General features: G+C 40.7%; 1 long non-coding RNA gene across 1 annotated transcript in view; it reads right to left on the bottom strand.

Moving 5' to 3' along the window:
* Positions 1 to 3,807: 3,807 nt before the first annotated feature.
* The window catches only part of LOC107052251, a 243,894-nt gene continuing 231,994 nt past the window's right edge, over positions 3,808 to 15,707 (bottom strand). The window contains exons 5-6 of the long non-coding RNA XR_006931756.1: positions 4,965 to 5,156; positions 3,808 to 4,093 (exon numbers count right to left, since the gene is read on the bottom strand). This is a non-coding gene — a long non-coding RNA (uncharacterized LOC107052251). The remainder of the gene's footprint in view (positions 4,094 to 4,964; positions 5,157 to 15,707) is intronic.

Genomic DNA, 15,707 nt, shown 5'->3' with positions numbered 1-15,707 from the left:
TAATTTTAACAAATACTCACAATGCTCATTATTTATGAATCATGAAAAGGTGTTTGATACTTCCCAGACAAAGAGAATGATGGATTTTCTGTCCTTGTATGTTTCATAACACAGAGAAATACAAAAATACGTGTATTGGTTTTCTTTTGTCAGTTTATCGTGACATAATATCAGCTCAAAGACTTGTATCATCAGAACAGCTTGCTGGATCATAAAACCCTTTTGATTTGAAATCAGCTGTATTTTGATTCCAAGTACAGAATCAGCCACTTGAGACTTTAAAAGGCATTTAAGGGCTTAGAATAAACAATAAATGTATTTTAAAAACACCACTAACAAAACAGTTAACTGCATCAGAAAATATGAGATTTGCATCAGAGAACCAAGCTTTAGTTTTCCTAACCCAGTAACTCTAGCATTTCGTGGAGGGAGATTTTCTTCCTTGAGGTATGCAAACCAGTTTTATACCTATTACTAATTAGAATTATAATGAATGTTCCTTTAGAAGACCTAAATTCTTCAGATGTTGGCCTATCTGCTCATTAAGTGAAGGGTAAAGAAGCAGCCTTGTGAGTCACTCCCCCGATTCATCCCACAGCACTCTCACCCCCATGCTGCTGCTTGGTGTAGCTGTGCAGGGCACACGGTCGCTGCCTGCAGGGCTGAGCAGGGCTGCTGGCCACAGCTGGTGCCTGCAGTGGGGATGCATCAGGTTTGACTCAGAACATCTCGTTTTGCAGAACTCCAGTCCCCTTCTGGGGTCTGAGATATGGTTGCTCATATAATTTAGCTTCTATTGTTGTGATAATTTTGATAAATATCATCTTGGACAGTACAGAAGTGGTAGTGGCAGTTCCACAGAACATACCTCATAGTTAAACATACTAAAGGAAGAAAAAAGACCAAGGATACACAGACCTGGCAGATCGGTAAATGACAAGTTAGAGAGAACAGATAAATGCAATCCTGTAACAAGTGTAAAATGCATTATGCAATCCTGTAACAGGTCATGCATAGGCTAAGAATGTATACTGCATGACCACAGCTGAAAGACTGGAAATGAGCATCAAACAAACCTTGCAAAGGGCCTTGCTCTTGTGCACAGCTTAATTCTAACTTACTCAGAGTCCACATCTTGCAATCTACATCTCAGCTCATCCCAGATCAGAGTCAATAAAAATACTGACTTGCTGCTGGGGCTGCCCTTAACTCTAGCTCTCAACTCAGCCCAATCCCAGTTCCTTCCCAAGCCCAATTTGCTCCCAAAGTAACAAACCTGCAGGGTCTTTCACATACAGCCACATTTATAGCATTTTTGAAGGATCTGGTTTGCAGTGTAAATACTTGCACCTGCAGTGTGAAACAATTTGATGAGCTGCAAACAGAAAAAACCTCACACAAAACAATTCAGAAAGACAGTAAATTTCAATCTCTTGCTTCAGCTTTTACAGTTGCTTGATGGGAAAGATACCCCTAGCTATGAATATTTTAGTGTGAAAAAGCCACATCTTATTGCCTCATCAAAATATATGCACATAATTCTTTCTCATTACTGTTCTATAAAACAAAACCATGTCAGAATGGTATCAAATAGAAGCGCTAATACTCTTTTTACAAGCCATGTCAAAGCACTTTAGCAAGGCAACTGTTGATAACACTCACTTCCAATGCAGAGCACAAGGCCACTGCATGGCTACGAGCAGAGCTAGAGCCTCGTTCCCTCTTTATTTGGCTACTGCACTCATCTGCCAATGAAAACATTCGCATAACATACAACAATACTCTGAATATATAAAGTTTCTTCTGTAGCCACATTCCTTGCTATTTACGATATAGATTAAGTCACTAATAGGGCAGAATTTTCTCTATCAGTGTAACTTGAGGAAGCATCCTTTGCTGAGTAGCAACAGTACATTATCACACACCCTTCCAGTGCATTTATCAAGGGAACACAGAACTTGCCAGCCCTGCACAAATGGCATGCACCGAGCTACCTCCTTGCCTTCAGGTGTCTGTTCAAAGGCTAGCTGATGTTATGAGAACCAGCTCCATTTGCCACAAACTTCACAGCAACTTCCAAGAAAATCTGTGAGAAATCTATTGTCTGAAGTTATGTGCCAAGGATGGTTTTAACTGCACTTGTGTGTTTTGGGACTAGCAGACATCAGCACATTTGGGACCCACTCATGCAACACCCAACTGGTCCCTGCAGGAGAAAGGGGCAGGAATAAACACTTCGTGTTTAATGTGTATTGGACAAGATACACCGGTCACTTAGCAACCTCCAATTCTTGGACAGATACAGATGGTTAAACACCTGCAGCTGTCTTCAAAACAGAGACGAGATTTTTCTCTCACACTAGTCTGACACTTGAAAAGCTTTTTCCATTCTACGTAGCTTCCCATGCTACATGTTCACAAAAAGGAAGAGTTATCCATCCATTACTGCAAGCAAGATTCGGAGTAACCATTCAGTGGCAAGACAGTAAGTTAAAATGAATATGAATATGGTCTTGAACATAGGGTGTTTTCTTTCTTTGGGAAATACGCTACCAGGAAATATTAATCTGCATATCAATGTGTTTTATGCAATTCAGTATAATAATCACCTCTTGTCACCTAGAAATAAAATGTAGTACTAGACAAGTTGTATCCCTTGTCATTGTCACATTCACCACTGAATAGTGGACGGCAGAGACTGGGCAGCCTGTTGGCCTAGGTGGGTAGAGCTGTATTCCTAGTGCTGCTGCTCACTTGGGGAATACATTTCAGGATGACATTTTGCTTCCCTCTGCTTGGATCCACCACTTAGGAACCAATGTGGTTCTCTCTCCTGATGTACCAAGGATGCAGATATTTTGAGACAAAAGAGAACACTACTGCAGTAACTGTGCTACTACTTGCTGTTTGCAGAGGGGGAACAAAGTTAATGAATTCACATCCTTCTTTGCCAGCAGCAGTAGATGTCACTCTCAAAACTGATGGTGAAAATGAACAGTCAAAGATTTCTGGACTCAATATTACTGCAAGTCTGAAAAGCTCATGAGGAGAAAGAATATTGATAATATCTAGAGTTGTAATTATAAATGCAAAACAAACAAAAGCATCAGTCTTCAAATGCTTTAGAAGAGATATAAGCTCCTGTGCTTCAGGGGAAGCTTCTGGTGTTTTTCCCATCTTTGAAGACAGATGGAAATTTCCCTACAGAGCAGCTTAGATGACAATTGCTTTTTCTTTAGGCTGCCTCTGAAACCTGTGGTTTAAACCTGTCTGTGATAGCTCTGGACTACACAGATACTGGACTGATCCAATATATTAACTCCCATGTTTCTATTCTGAAAATACAATCAATTTTATATAAAACATTCTGCTTTGCTTCTTCATTGCATTTACTGCATGAATGACCCAGCATACAAATTTAATCTCTCTATTTTGAAAGCTTGAAGACAGCATTCCAGCCAGATAGTGATCTACTCAGGCACTTTTATCTCTGTAATGGTCAATGCTGACATGTACTTACAGAGGCTGAAAAAAACAATGACAAAATAAACACTAGGTAAAGAAAAATCATTTTTGCTGTCGACTCAGATAGCTCAGGATTTCTGCACATTACTGAGTCTGCCATGACTAAAGTCTGTTATGATATACCCAGATACAATGACTTTGGTTGACTATGTAGTTTATTGCAATTCTAATCATCACTATTGATTCAGACATTCACTGGCATTTTTCTGCATGGCCAAACAGTATTTTAAGCACTGTGCTTTGCTATTATGGCTAATGTATTTGTGGCACGTTACTCACCAGATGATCATGTGCTTGATTTTCAGACATTATGTCAATTCTATTTCAATTCATATTTTCCTCAAGAAGGACACTTCATTAGGCATATTGGTTGTTTTGACAGCAGCAGCATGGATGCCAGTTTATGGGTGGTTTTATTGCTTGCTTGGTTGGTTGGAGTGTTTTTTCTCTTGTTGTTTTCTAAATAACGTAATAACCACTTTTTGGCACTTTGAGATGTTCCTCAGCATGTGAGCAGAATGTGATGCAACAGCTGGACATACATCACTGACAGCCATAAGGGAGCCATCTTAGTAGAAAGAATAAAATAGAGATTTGTAACACAGATTACCCCTCCTAAGTAGTGAGATTCATGTAGGGAATTCTGGGGTCCTCCTAAACAAGTTATCCCTCTCCCACTGTATCTTGTTTTACTGGTGCTTTATTTTTAATAAGGAGTTATGGACATTTCACATGGTAATGGTATGATCAAACACTTCAGAACCAAGCACTTCACACTTTAATCATCTAAATTAGATGCACATTTACATGATTAAGGAGAAAACAAAGAAGGCTGAAGCTGACTGAAGAAGCTCCAGGACTGTAGCTGTATAAAAATATGTTTCTTTTTAAGGCACTTATAAAAATCCTAAACTTTCATAAAGAAGTTATGCTGAACCATTTGTAGTGACACACTAAAAAGTGATTTATTATCCTGTATAACTCTCTATAAAGCCAGTACATGAAGGCATCTGTCAGGTTTGCTCTGAGGACAGAAACAGACTTCACGGTTTGGATGCCAAAATTATATTTGACATTTAATTTACCATCTATGAAGCTGTAATATTTCACCTAAGTAGAATGGGAAGGAAACAGCAGGAAATTCCATTTTCCAAAAGAAATACCAACACTCATTGCAGTCAATAATCAGATAACTAAAGAAATAGATTGTCGACCATAGTAAGGTACATCTAAACATGATGAATGTAATGGACTATGGAGAATATTTCATAAATGGACTACAGAGAATATTTTGTATATAGAATTGTAGGAATAACGCATGTAAGAAGATTGAGTTTCATGATTCTTACCTCTGCTTCTTGATCTGGTCTGAGTGACAGGAAGTAGCAGCAGCAGTGCAAGCACTGGCACCAGACAGCAAAGCTCAGAGAAAGACTTACCTGCAGCATCTGGAGACTTGAAACCAGTCCTGGACTAAGAGCAGGGGAGCATCCTGTTGCAATCTCTCAGGGCAGTGGAGCAAGTGGGGTCCCAGGCTATTGATACATCAACATTTTTCACTGCCACTCTGCCTCAATCTCTTGTGAATCTTTGGAAGGCAAAGCTGGAGATGTTTCAGAGAACTTCATGCACTGCAAAGAAGAGAAAACATTCATCATGAGTATTTACCTGAAGGAATCCACACTGCACTGCTTCCCATCCCTGATGGGCTTAGTTACTTTTTCTGAAAAAAAAATCTTAGTCTATCTTCACAAGTTATAACTCTTCTAAGAAGAAGAAGAAGAAGAAGAAGAGTAACCTTCTCATTTTTTATTGGAATACAATAGAGATTATAGCTGTTACCAAACATGAAATATAATAAACATTAAATTAACACACAACTGTCCCATTTTTGGGGAACTACACAGGCAAGCTAGTTGCCCTAAATGCACATAAAACACGCAGCTCTGCCTCTGATCTCACACTTATTTGTGATATCCTCAGCAAAAGCATTGGGCTCTGTTTGCATTTTTCTCTCCCACATCCACTCCCCATCTCTTCTAGACACATTTTTGGCTCTGAGCAGAGGACTGCTTCTCCACTTCCAGTCAGAGACAGGTAAGAATTCTCTCAGGGAACTCTGTAACCGTATTCAACAAAATATAGACACATATAAGGCAAAAAAGGAAGGGAGATGCTCTTGTGTAGACAGATATTTCACTTCATAAATGTACACTGTTCACCATTCCTCAGCTGCAAACTTTGTTTCAAAAAAGTCAGGAAATTAACTAATATCTTGTTCCATATCTCTAGTTGCCAAAGTCATATGGATATTCTTAGGTATCAAGGAGAATATTTCATTTATGGAGGAGATAGAATTACTCTTACAGAGAATATTAAAATCAATTAGCCTTCAAGAATAGGAAACTACATAGGTCACTCCAAAAGTAGTGCCTCCTGTTTAATTCCAGGGAAACTACAACAGATACAAAAAAGCACCATAACACTACTTGATAGAGCAAATTCTCAGCTACAAAACACAATTTTTCCACACGGTCACCACCATTAGCTGTGCATTTTCATCAGTGACAAACAAGAGCTGCACGTCCTGCTCAGAGCAACCTGCATGGCTGCCTGGGACGTGGTGTCTATTTCATGTTGCTGTCACCATTGCTGAAACCATTGACCCTGCACAGCACTCACATCCACTGCTTGGTCTCCATCAACATTCCACAAGTGTCAACGAATGGCAATGGGTGCCATTTTTTCCACAGGGAAGAATTCCGTGAGCAGCCCTCATACAAGCAACAAGACTCAGAAGCAAATAAATGAGCACTGGATCTCATTAAAGGGAAGCTGTGCTTAGCCTAGAACACCATGTTAGTATGGAGCAAAACAAAGCAATTTCTCGAGCTGCAGAAATTGCATATTGTCTGTGGCCAGCAGATTTTGTTTGCTTTTTTGCTGAAAATTTAAGCTTCAAACTGAGTCTCTTTAAACTGGAGAGGAGAGCCTGCGGTAAAAGAATGAAGAACTTGCCAGTGAATCAGTGCAACATCATTACCATCTAGACTTGGAAAATCATCCATCATCCAGCAGCAGCCAACACAAGCTGAAATTTACCAAGCTCTGTCTACATACATTCTGGTGAACAGGCACCTTCCCTCCTAACTCTGAGTGGACTGAAAACAGATGGTCATAAATAAACAAACACAGCCCCAGATAACCTCGTTTCTTTCCTACCAATTTCACTCTGAGATCAAAAACTCTCAGTCATTACTGCCTGGGTTGATATTCTTTCAGAGGAGTGCTTCATGCATGTGCCTTCCTCAGGCAGCCCTTGCTGGGAATTGTGCTGTGGCATCACTGCTGCAGGTGAGCGTGAGATGTACTCCAGAAACCCCTTCTTAAAGTAGTGAAATACCACCTACTTCATTTCATGCAAATTATTCATCTTGCTTTATTATCTATTATTAACCAGTTATTGTTGCCCACCTGTGAGACAGTAAGAAGCATGACTTATCGTACCCTTAATCAGTTTTGTTTTACCTGCCTGTCAGTGGGCTCTCATTCGCTGTTTGTCCTGATGTGTGTTTGTGCTGTCGCTACAGCTGTGAAATTGGCTGAGATGGTTTAATTGCAGGATATGTAAGCTGAGGGTGATCATTACAGACAGCTCAGGTAACCATGTCTAGAGCCTGATCCAGTACAACAAACCTGATATGAAACGCTGTTATTAGCAATGACAACAAATGCCTGTTAACAGTAACTGTTCTTGTTTATATCAAACACTTCCACATGGGGGAAAAAAAAGGACAAATACAGATGCTATCAACAACTAGGGAACAGATCACCAGAAGAATGCAGTATCAATAGCAGGAACAAACCTCAGCTCCCAGATTCCCAGCTCTTTCTGCACACCACACAACACAGCCACCACTCCCTGCGTGAGCTGCTCACTGCGGAATGGGCCAATGTATGGGGCCTCATCCAACACTGCTACACAATCACCTTTAAAATGCTGTCTGTTTAATGAGACTGTAGTGGATGAAACAACCTGTAAATAATGTAAAGAAAGCAGGTTCTGATATTTATAGTTATCATGAAGAATTTAGTGATGACAGTACAGTATACCCTAGACATAAATTTCATTAGATATAAATTACATAAGTTTGACATTGATATATTGTAATTAAAACTAATGATCCATTGATTCTCATCCAGAAATTCAGTTCAGATGACAAATATTCTTCTACTATAGACCAACGAATAAATATTAAAAGCATACAAAAGTCCAGGAGGCAAATTCTGCATTCATTTATGCCAAGGTTCATATTCCAGTGAAGCTACTGAAGTTAGGGCTATGGCATGAATAAAATGAGAGCCTGTGGTGTTTGGGAAGCATGCTCACAGAAGAAGAATAGGGGCAGTGAGCTGGAGGATGGCTCCTGTTCCACCACAAGAGCTTTCTGAGGAGGTTCAAGCTACAAAGAGGAAATCTCTGCTGCCCCTCACCCAAATTCATCGACACCCACCTGGAGTCACTGTGGGTCAGACACAGCCAGATGTGAGGAGGAAGGGCTGTTATCTGAGTATTTACTCAAAAGCAATTCCAGCACCAGCTGTGTCTAAGACTCCTACATGAGCACATCAGCTCTGGGTGAAAACACAGCTGATGGCTCCCCAGGAGCAATGTTACTGATGCACAAATGCTCGGCCACACCATCAGAAGGAAATGGAAGAGAACAAAGCAATGAATCTGAACCAAGCACTGCTTGCTTCAGTGTCATTCAGGACAAAACACAACACATTCCTCTTTCCTCCTAAATCAAAGGCCACCTAAGTCTCACAGGTGCTGTACAAACAATCCCATCTCTTGCTTTTACCCATCCTCTGCTTCTGTCACACCATTTTTCTACAGTAAGACCTTCAAAGGAGTGTGCCATTCTTTTCATCATAAAAACTGAAGATAATTTCTTCTTGAAGTTTAGCAAAAGGCAGAAGAGACAGACTATACACATTCTTTTAACTCTAAGGTAATTCTCCATTAAAAGTAGGGGAGTCACTTAAGACTTCATCAGGCTTTCCTGTTGACCTGCCAGATACCAATGAAACAAATTTAGCAGCTTTTAACATTTTAGAAATACCTGTATTGACCTGTGTAGGTGTATGAATATATGTAGGGCTGACATCCAGAACCACCCACCCTTTGGTTAAAACATTTGACTGCTCAAGATGATCACAAAGCAGGTGAAGCATATCTATTTACACACCTGAGAAAGATGTTCAATCTGTTCTTCAGTCAGACAGCACTTGGCTGACCAAACACCTTAGAGTAGGTAAAAATGGTTCAAATGAACCATCTTCAGAGCACACAGGAGCAGCTCATTTAGGAGCCTACTCCTCCCATAAGTTACATCAGCTAAGTTGCACGTCGACGTTACACACCCTTACACAACAAATGACCCTCTTCTCCCTTCTGCTTGCACTCAAACACATGGTGTTTCTCCCCTCTGCAACTCCAGACAAGAACACTTCCTCATTTCACCCTCCCTTTGGCTGACCCAGCAACTACTTCCCACACATTTTGAAGTGCACCCACTACTGCTTTGGGAATCCAAATATTGAGTATGTGATAAGACATGCTGGGACAGCAGTAACCCATAAAGCCTGGATCTGAGCACAGACAACAGATGTATTAGGGATGTGTGGGGCAGTTCCCGAGAGGTGGAATACATATGTAACTTAATTAAGCGTTTTCCTGCAGGCCTAACTGATTCATTGGGCCAACAGATACTGTATTTAGGAGGGTGCATGTTTAATTTACAAATTAGTAGATTACAGTAATATGCATAACAACATATTAAATGAAGTATTAATGTAATACAACCCAAACGACACATGATAAACCATATAAGCATATATACAAACCTGATTTAATACGTTAGCTTCCTTTGCCCTCTGTCAGTCTGATTGCCTTTGCATAATCCATGTTCCTAATTATCCCCCAGTATGCCTTGCATATAAATAGCTAATTAGATGGTGTCCCTGTCAGCTATGAAGTATGTAATATCTAGAAAAAATACTCGTTTAGAAATTTAATTTAGGATAACAGATTGTGCCATCTAACCAAAGAATTAAAGCTTTCAGTTTACTAAGATGTTTGTGCATTTAATATTGACTTCATACTATTATATTAGCGCCTCAAAATGCGTCCAGTAATTTTGTTCTTAAAAAAAAATATAAAAATTGTCTTGTCAAAAGTATGTACAGTAATTACAGCAAGTTGCTTAAGACCTAAATATTACCTCACACAAAACAATCCGACATGTGCATCCATTCTCCATTAAATACACGCCAATGGGGGAATGCTCAGATGCAGCTCAGGAAGCGCTGCACCAAAGCAGATCAGCGGCCGCGCAGCACTGCACTCCTCCTGCTCACAGGTGGACGCTCCTGGGAAGGGCACTGGGCTTCTGAGGCTGCTGGATGGCAAACCTTGCACATCACATTATTGTGCACCAAGCGCTTTTCTCTCATCTTGCCCTGTGACAGTCACTGGCTGTTTCAGATGCCACCTCCATTAACTCCAATGTGCACAGCACGCTTCCAAGAGTTTCCTTCACACTTAGCAAAGAGAAGAGGCAGAAAGCCTTGCTGACCATCCTTTTTCACACATTGCTGTATACACAGCTGTATGTAAAATGCTGGCTACAACAATTACCTTCCCCTCCTCTGCTGCAAGAAGCCAATATTAAGAAGCTGAAGGTTAGAAGGATTGCAGGGAGAGTGCCACAGGGCTGCAGGCAGCAGTGTGGCAGGGCAGACACGATGGATACCTGAATACCTTGCTGTCCTCCCCTCATACAGCTAAGGTTTTCATAGCCATATACCACATCCAAATAACTTTCCTCTTTCATTCCTGGGGCATAGATGCTCTTCAGATTTAAAATTCATTTCTTCATATAACAGCTGTTTTCATCCACAGGGAGTATAAGTATTTTCATGAAGGTATAGAACATAGAACACAGTACAGTCAGAATGAATTAAGAAACAGCCATGTGTACCTCTCCCAAAATTAGTAGATTGAGCATTTTTCTCTAAGTTAATCATTAATACTATATAACAATTCAAACAAACAAACAAACAAAAACACCACTAGATTCCTTATTCAGTTCTTTTGTGTCCAGTAGGTAATATCGATGGGTATTTTCCAGATCCCTGTTATCATGCCAGGAATGAGCCCAAGAGGACAAGAGCAGTTGGCACATTGTGCTCTGTGGCTTGCACACGGCAGGCCCTGTTCATCTCTGGTGCAACCAAAGTACACAAGCAGCTTGGTGTGTTCTACTGTGTGTGTTATATAACCCATGTAAAGGGCAATGATGCACATTTCAGAGTAATTAAGGTTCATAAAGTGCTGGGATTACAAAACAAGTTCTTATAAATAGCACAGGAATGCGCATTAAAAAGATGGAAATGCAAATCTTTCCCCTCGAGGGCGATAAGGAGGGGATTTTTAAAAGCAATTGCTTCATGAGCTCATGCTCCTGTTTCCAAAATGCAGCCCATATGGTGCGGATGAGGTGGTCCCAGGGGACCACAGGGCTGGGCTCACCCATGGCACTGCAGTGAGCTGCTCCCATCACCATCACTTCCCTTCACCATGACTGTGTTTCTTAAGGCTTCAGCTTCACAATTTCTGTGAAGTCTTTTCAGCATTAACTGCATTCACACATTTTTAGAGAGCAACTGTTTACACCTGTGACATTATTTTGGGAATATTAGAATCTGCTGTGATAGTATGAACTGCTCTACTACAACCAAGTAAGGCATGTAGGCACTTCCAAGTGTCCCTGATAAGACAAAAAATAATTCACAAGATAAAGGATTTATTAACATTTGGAAGTGGAGACAGCAACCAGTGCCAACCACCTCGGGCAGGTCTAGAGCTGGCACCGCCCTGGAGATCCCTCTATAGGGGGTATCAAGCACCTGAACATGCCACCCTTACAGTGATGCCTTGCCCATGGCATGCACTGACAGCATTCTCCACTTGTATGAAGTTTTTGCATTTTACAGTCCTTTCTCCATATGAGGGAATTTATGCTTTTAATATTACAATATACCATAGGAACCTGCATTACTCGCAGTAAATATATTCTTGTGATTATTTTGTATATCATCGGCAAACCTAAATGAAAATGACAATGTCTAGAGATACTCTTAGGTGATAGTTGTATTTATTCTGCATGTTTATGCACTTGCTGTCAAAATAGTTGTAAAATATGCATATGAGAATGTATTCCCTGGAAACTCAGAAAAATGAGCTAGTCCAGTCTATCCTACTTTAGATATACAGGCATTGCAAAATGTATCCCCATTGATGTTTTTATTACAGCTTAAAGTAGGGCGCATTTTTAAAGCTTTGTGGGATGTCAGTAAGAGCATCTCCATCCACACAATTCACTTACTGACATGTCTGTTATCAAGTGTTTATCAGGTTGTGATCACTCCAATAAGGCAGAGGGAACTCTAGAGGAGCTGCATGTCTCCTCTCCATGAGATCTTTCTAATTCTCTTATAGCAGATCAGACAGTTCCCCTCACCCCCACCAAGGCAAAAAAAATGATTCACTGCTGTCTTTCGAATGCTGTTGCACGGAATATGTCAAACTCATGAAATCATGCAAGTTTCTCTCAGAATATTGTTCTTTGAAAACTGTGAGCTGATATTACTCTGCTGAATGTCATTATTTACACTTTGCTTAACTTCTTTAGGACTAGAGGGAATGGCTTCAACTTGCACCAGGGAAGGCTCAGGCTGGACGTTAGGAAATACTGCTTCTCTGAAAAGGTGGTCAGGCACTGGAATGGGCTGCCAGAGAGGTGGTGGAGTCACCGACCCTGGTGGTGTTCAAAGAGTGTTTGGATGTTGTGTTGAGGGACATGGTTTAGCGAGAACCATTGGTGAAGGGCAAACGAATGGCTGGACTGGATGATCCTGTGGGGCTTTTCCAACCTTAGCGATTCTATGATTCTATGATTCTGCCTAAATCCTTGCTTAAGCATCACTGCTCAAGCTTAGCATCGGGTTGGAAGTTCAGGATCCTGGCTGTAGGACTGTGTTTTGGTGGATGACTCACAGCCATCCATACACAGAGTTCATTTTTAACCATGCTGCTCAGTATCATTACTGTATATATAATAAAGAAATCCTGTTTTACCCATATGAGCCTACTATTACTCACAGCTAGCCATAGGATCTGGAAAATAAGCCACGTTCTCACCCACCCAACAAATTATTCATCACAAGTCCTGAAATTTGCTTCACCAGGTAAATCTACCGCATTGCATTGAAGCTCTTCAGCAGTTAAGGACAGGGTTTGATTTTTCTGCAAAGAATGTTTGAGACAGACACTAGCATGAACAGCCTACACAATCAAATCCACTCCTGTTAATTAGAATCTTGCTTCATTTGAATGAATAAGCATCTCTGCATCTGGTACGAGTCATGTTGCTAACATTTTTGTCAGGTGCTTGTCTTCATTTAGCAGTCAAACCAGCACAGCACCGGGGCTGGCTTTTCAATCTGCATCATGCCTAATGATTTCTAGAAGCAGCAACACAGCATCTGACTTCAGAACAGAAAAAGAATGAAGAACAAGGTTTGTGCATACTGGTCTTCCAATAAACCCCAGAGCCCAGGAAGGCTACACTCGTCCTTAGGGATGGAAATAGGAGTGGCTGCTTGGTACCTGTGTCTGTGACAGAACCATGGGCTGAGCACCTGCAGACAATCCAGGAATGAGCTGAGTAAACCCCTTTTTGTAGAAGAAACTTGGATTGTAAACAAACTTCTGCCATGTAAGTGACTCATCACAGAACACTTTCTCCCAAAGAAACATGACGTGCTCAAGCTCATTTTCTTTCTGGTGCTTTTCCCAGGGCTTCATTTCACCTATTCTGAAGGCCTGCAAGAGGACAAAGATCAAGAAGCAGTAGGAAAACAACAAACAGGAATCCAGGCATGAATTTAAGGACAGCCTGGCTTCTCTCTGCTTGGCTCATACAAGTTCAGGCAGAAATCTTCTACCAGGATTCATCAGAAGTCATTTTGATTAATACATCATGTATGAAAACTCTGTCCATCATCATCAGGGACTGTGCTGGGCAAACTCCAAGAGAGCTGAAGTTCACTATGTGGACGTTCAAAATCCAAGCACTGTTGTTGGGGACTGTAACAGACTCAACTTCAGCAAATTTAATTAAGTTAAAATCTATACTGCAACTGTCCAACTTTTTTGTCCCCAAAATGTACTTGTTTGCTCATGTGGAGCAAAACTAAACAAGAAAGTTGATATTATCATGGCAAGAAAAAGAAAGGGCTGGGAGTGACTAAGTAATTAATGCAAGCCTTTTGATTAAAGTCAATTTGCCTTCAACATCATGACTTTTAATGTGCCCTAGGCCTCCATTAATAACTCACATGCACATGGCTTCACTAGTTGTTTAATTATTTATAAATTTTATTGCTTGTTAAAACAAAGCAACCTTAACAAGATTAATACAATTATTTTCTTATTTAACTTTTACATATTAAAAGGATGGAATTTCACTGCTCTCCCCAATAAACCTCCAGCTCTCAGTCCTGCCTGCCTGCAGTTCTGCAGTCCTCTCTATGACCGAATGCCACTGGGGTTTCTTGTGCACCCTTCACACACAGCTACGAGGGCTGAGGCCAAGATTCATTTTGATGTTGCAACTGCTCTTCTTCTGGTTACAGGTCTGGTAAAACTTCTCCAAAGCAGAGCTAAAGCAGATGGGATTAAAAGGACAATCTGGACATCATCACCTGCTATCACTTTATTTTAGGATGCTGACCATCAGAAGCAGAAGCGTCACTTGCTATTAGGAACAACAATCCTGAACATCTCTGAACTCCTTTGTGGTACAAAATTCAGCCTTCAAAACACTGCACTGAACAAAACAAGTGCTGTTTTTCCTCTAGAAAGTCATCTGCACCACCCCAGCAGCTGTACCTCTGACCAAAGGTGACTTGCATTTAGATGCCACCCTTAGGAGACACCTTAGAAAACATCATTTTCAACATCAGAGAAAAGCATATGATGCACTTAGAAGGAACTGCTTATAGTTACTAGGTTGAAAAATCAGAAATAACTCAATTAAAAATGCACAAAACCAGAAATTATGTAGTGCAATTTTGAGCATCACGCTGCTTTTTCTTCCACATCTTTCTAAAGCATTACATTTTCTATGTGAAATGACTTTGGCTTTTCTGTGAAGGACGCAGCTTCCTGCAAAAAGCTTCTGCTACAAGCTTTATTAATTGCAAGACCACTGCATTTAGACAAATAAAAATCTGCCTGGGCAACAAATATTACTCTTAATGTATGTGCATCAGCTCAAGTGAATTTGAAGAGCCAGAAACAACTGTTCCGAATACTGATAGACTCCAAGAACTTGGTATTCTCTGATCACCTTCCTTTGAACTATTTGATTAACCCAGGAAGACACAAATGAATTAAATCAGACAAAGCCTGCAGAACTTATTCAGTATAAGCCTAGCACGTGTGCCACTAGTAAGACTAATTGCTATCAATCAATTTCCTTCACTGGCAATGGAGATAAAAAATACCTGGGGCAAAGCAGGGCTTGCCTTACAGAGCAGCTCATTGATACATGTTGATACGGTAAAATCCCATAGCAGTTTCACCAAGATGAATCATTTTAACACACACCAAAAAATACATGAAAGAAATCTTGCAGCTATTTGGCCTAAAGCATTCACAATTGGGAAAAGTACCCTTGCATGCAAAAGCATAATAGGAAGCATCATTTGAAAAAACATTTGGATTTCATTGTTCCAGGTAAAGAGACTAAATACATTTCCTTGCTGCTTTTGAGGATTTGCAATTGTATTCCACGCTTGGATGAGCAGAGGCTCCTTGAAGCACCAGGAGCCAGGCACACAGAAGGACTGGGCTCTGCCCCGCACCGCTCTCTGCCCATGGGATGGGTGGCTCCCAGGTCTCTGCCACCGCTGCCACCCGCCTGCACTGTGTGCTGCCATGCTCTGAGTCCAGCACCGCACGTCCACCCTTCCCTGGAACTCAGCCATAAGAGGTTCTCTTTTTAAAACAAACATTATCCTGCTTAATTCATTACAGCTGACATTCTAAC

This window comes from Gallus gallus, chromosome 18 (assembly GCF_016699485.2).
Source record: "Gallus gallus isolate bGalGal1 chromosome 18, bGalGal1.mat.broiler.GRCg7b, whole genome shotgun sequence".
Classification (NCBI taxonomy): domain Eukaryota; kingdom Metazoa; phylum Chordata; class Aves; order Galliformes; family Phasianidae; genus Gallus; species Gallus gallus.
This window is presented reverse-complemented; position numbering and strand designations above follow the sequence as displayed.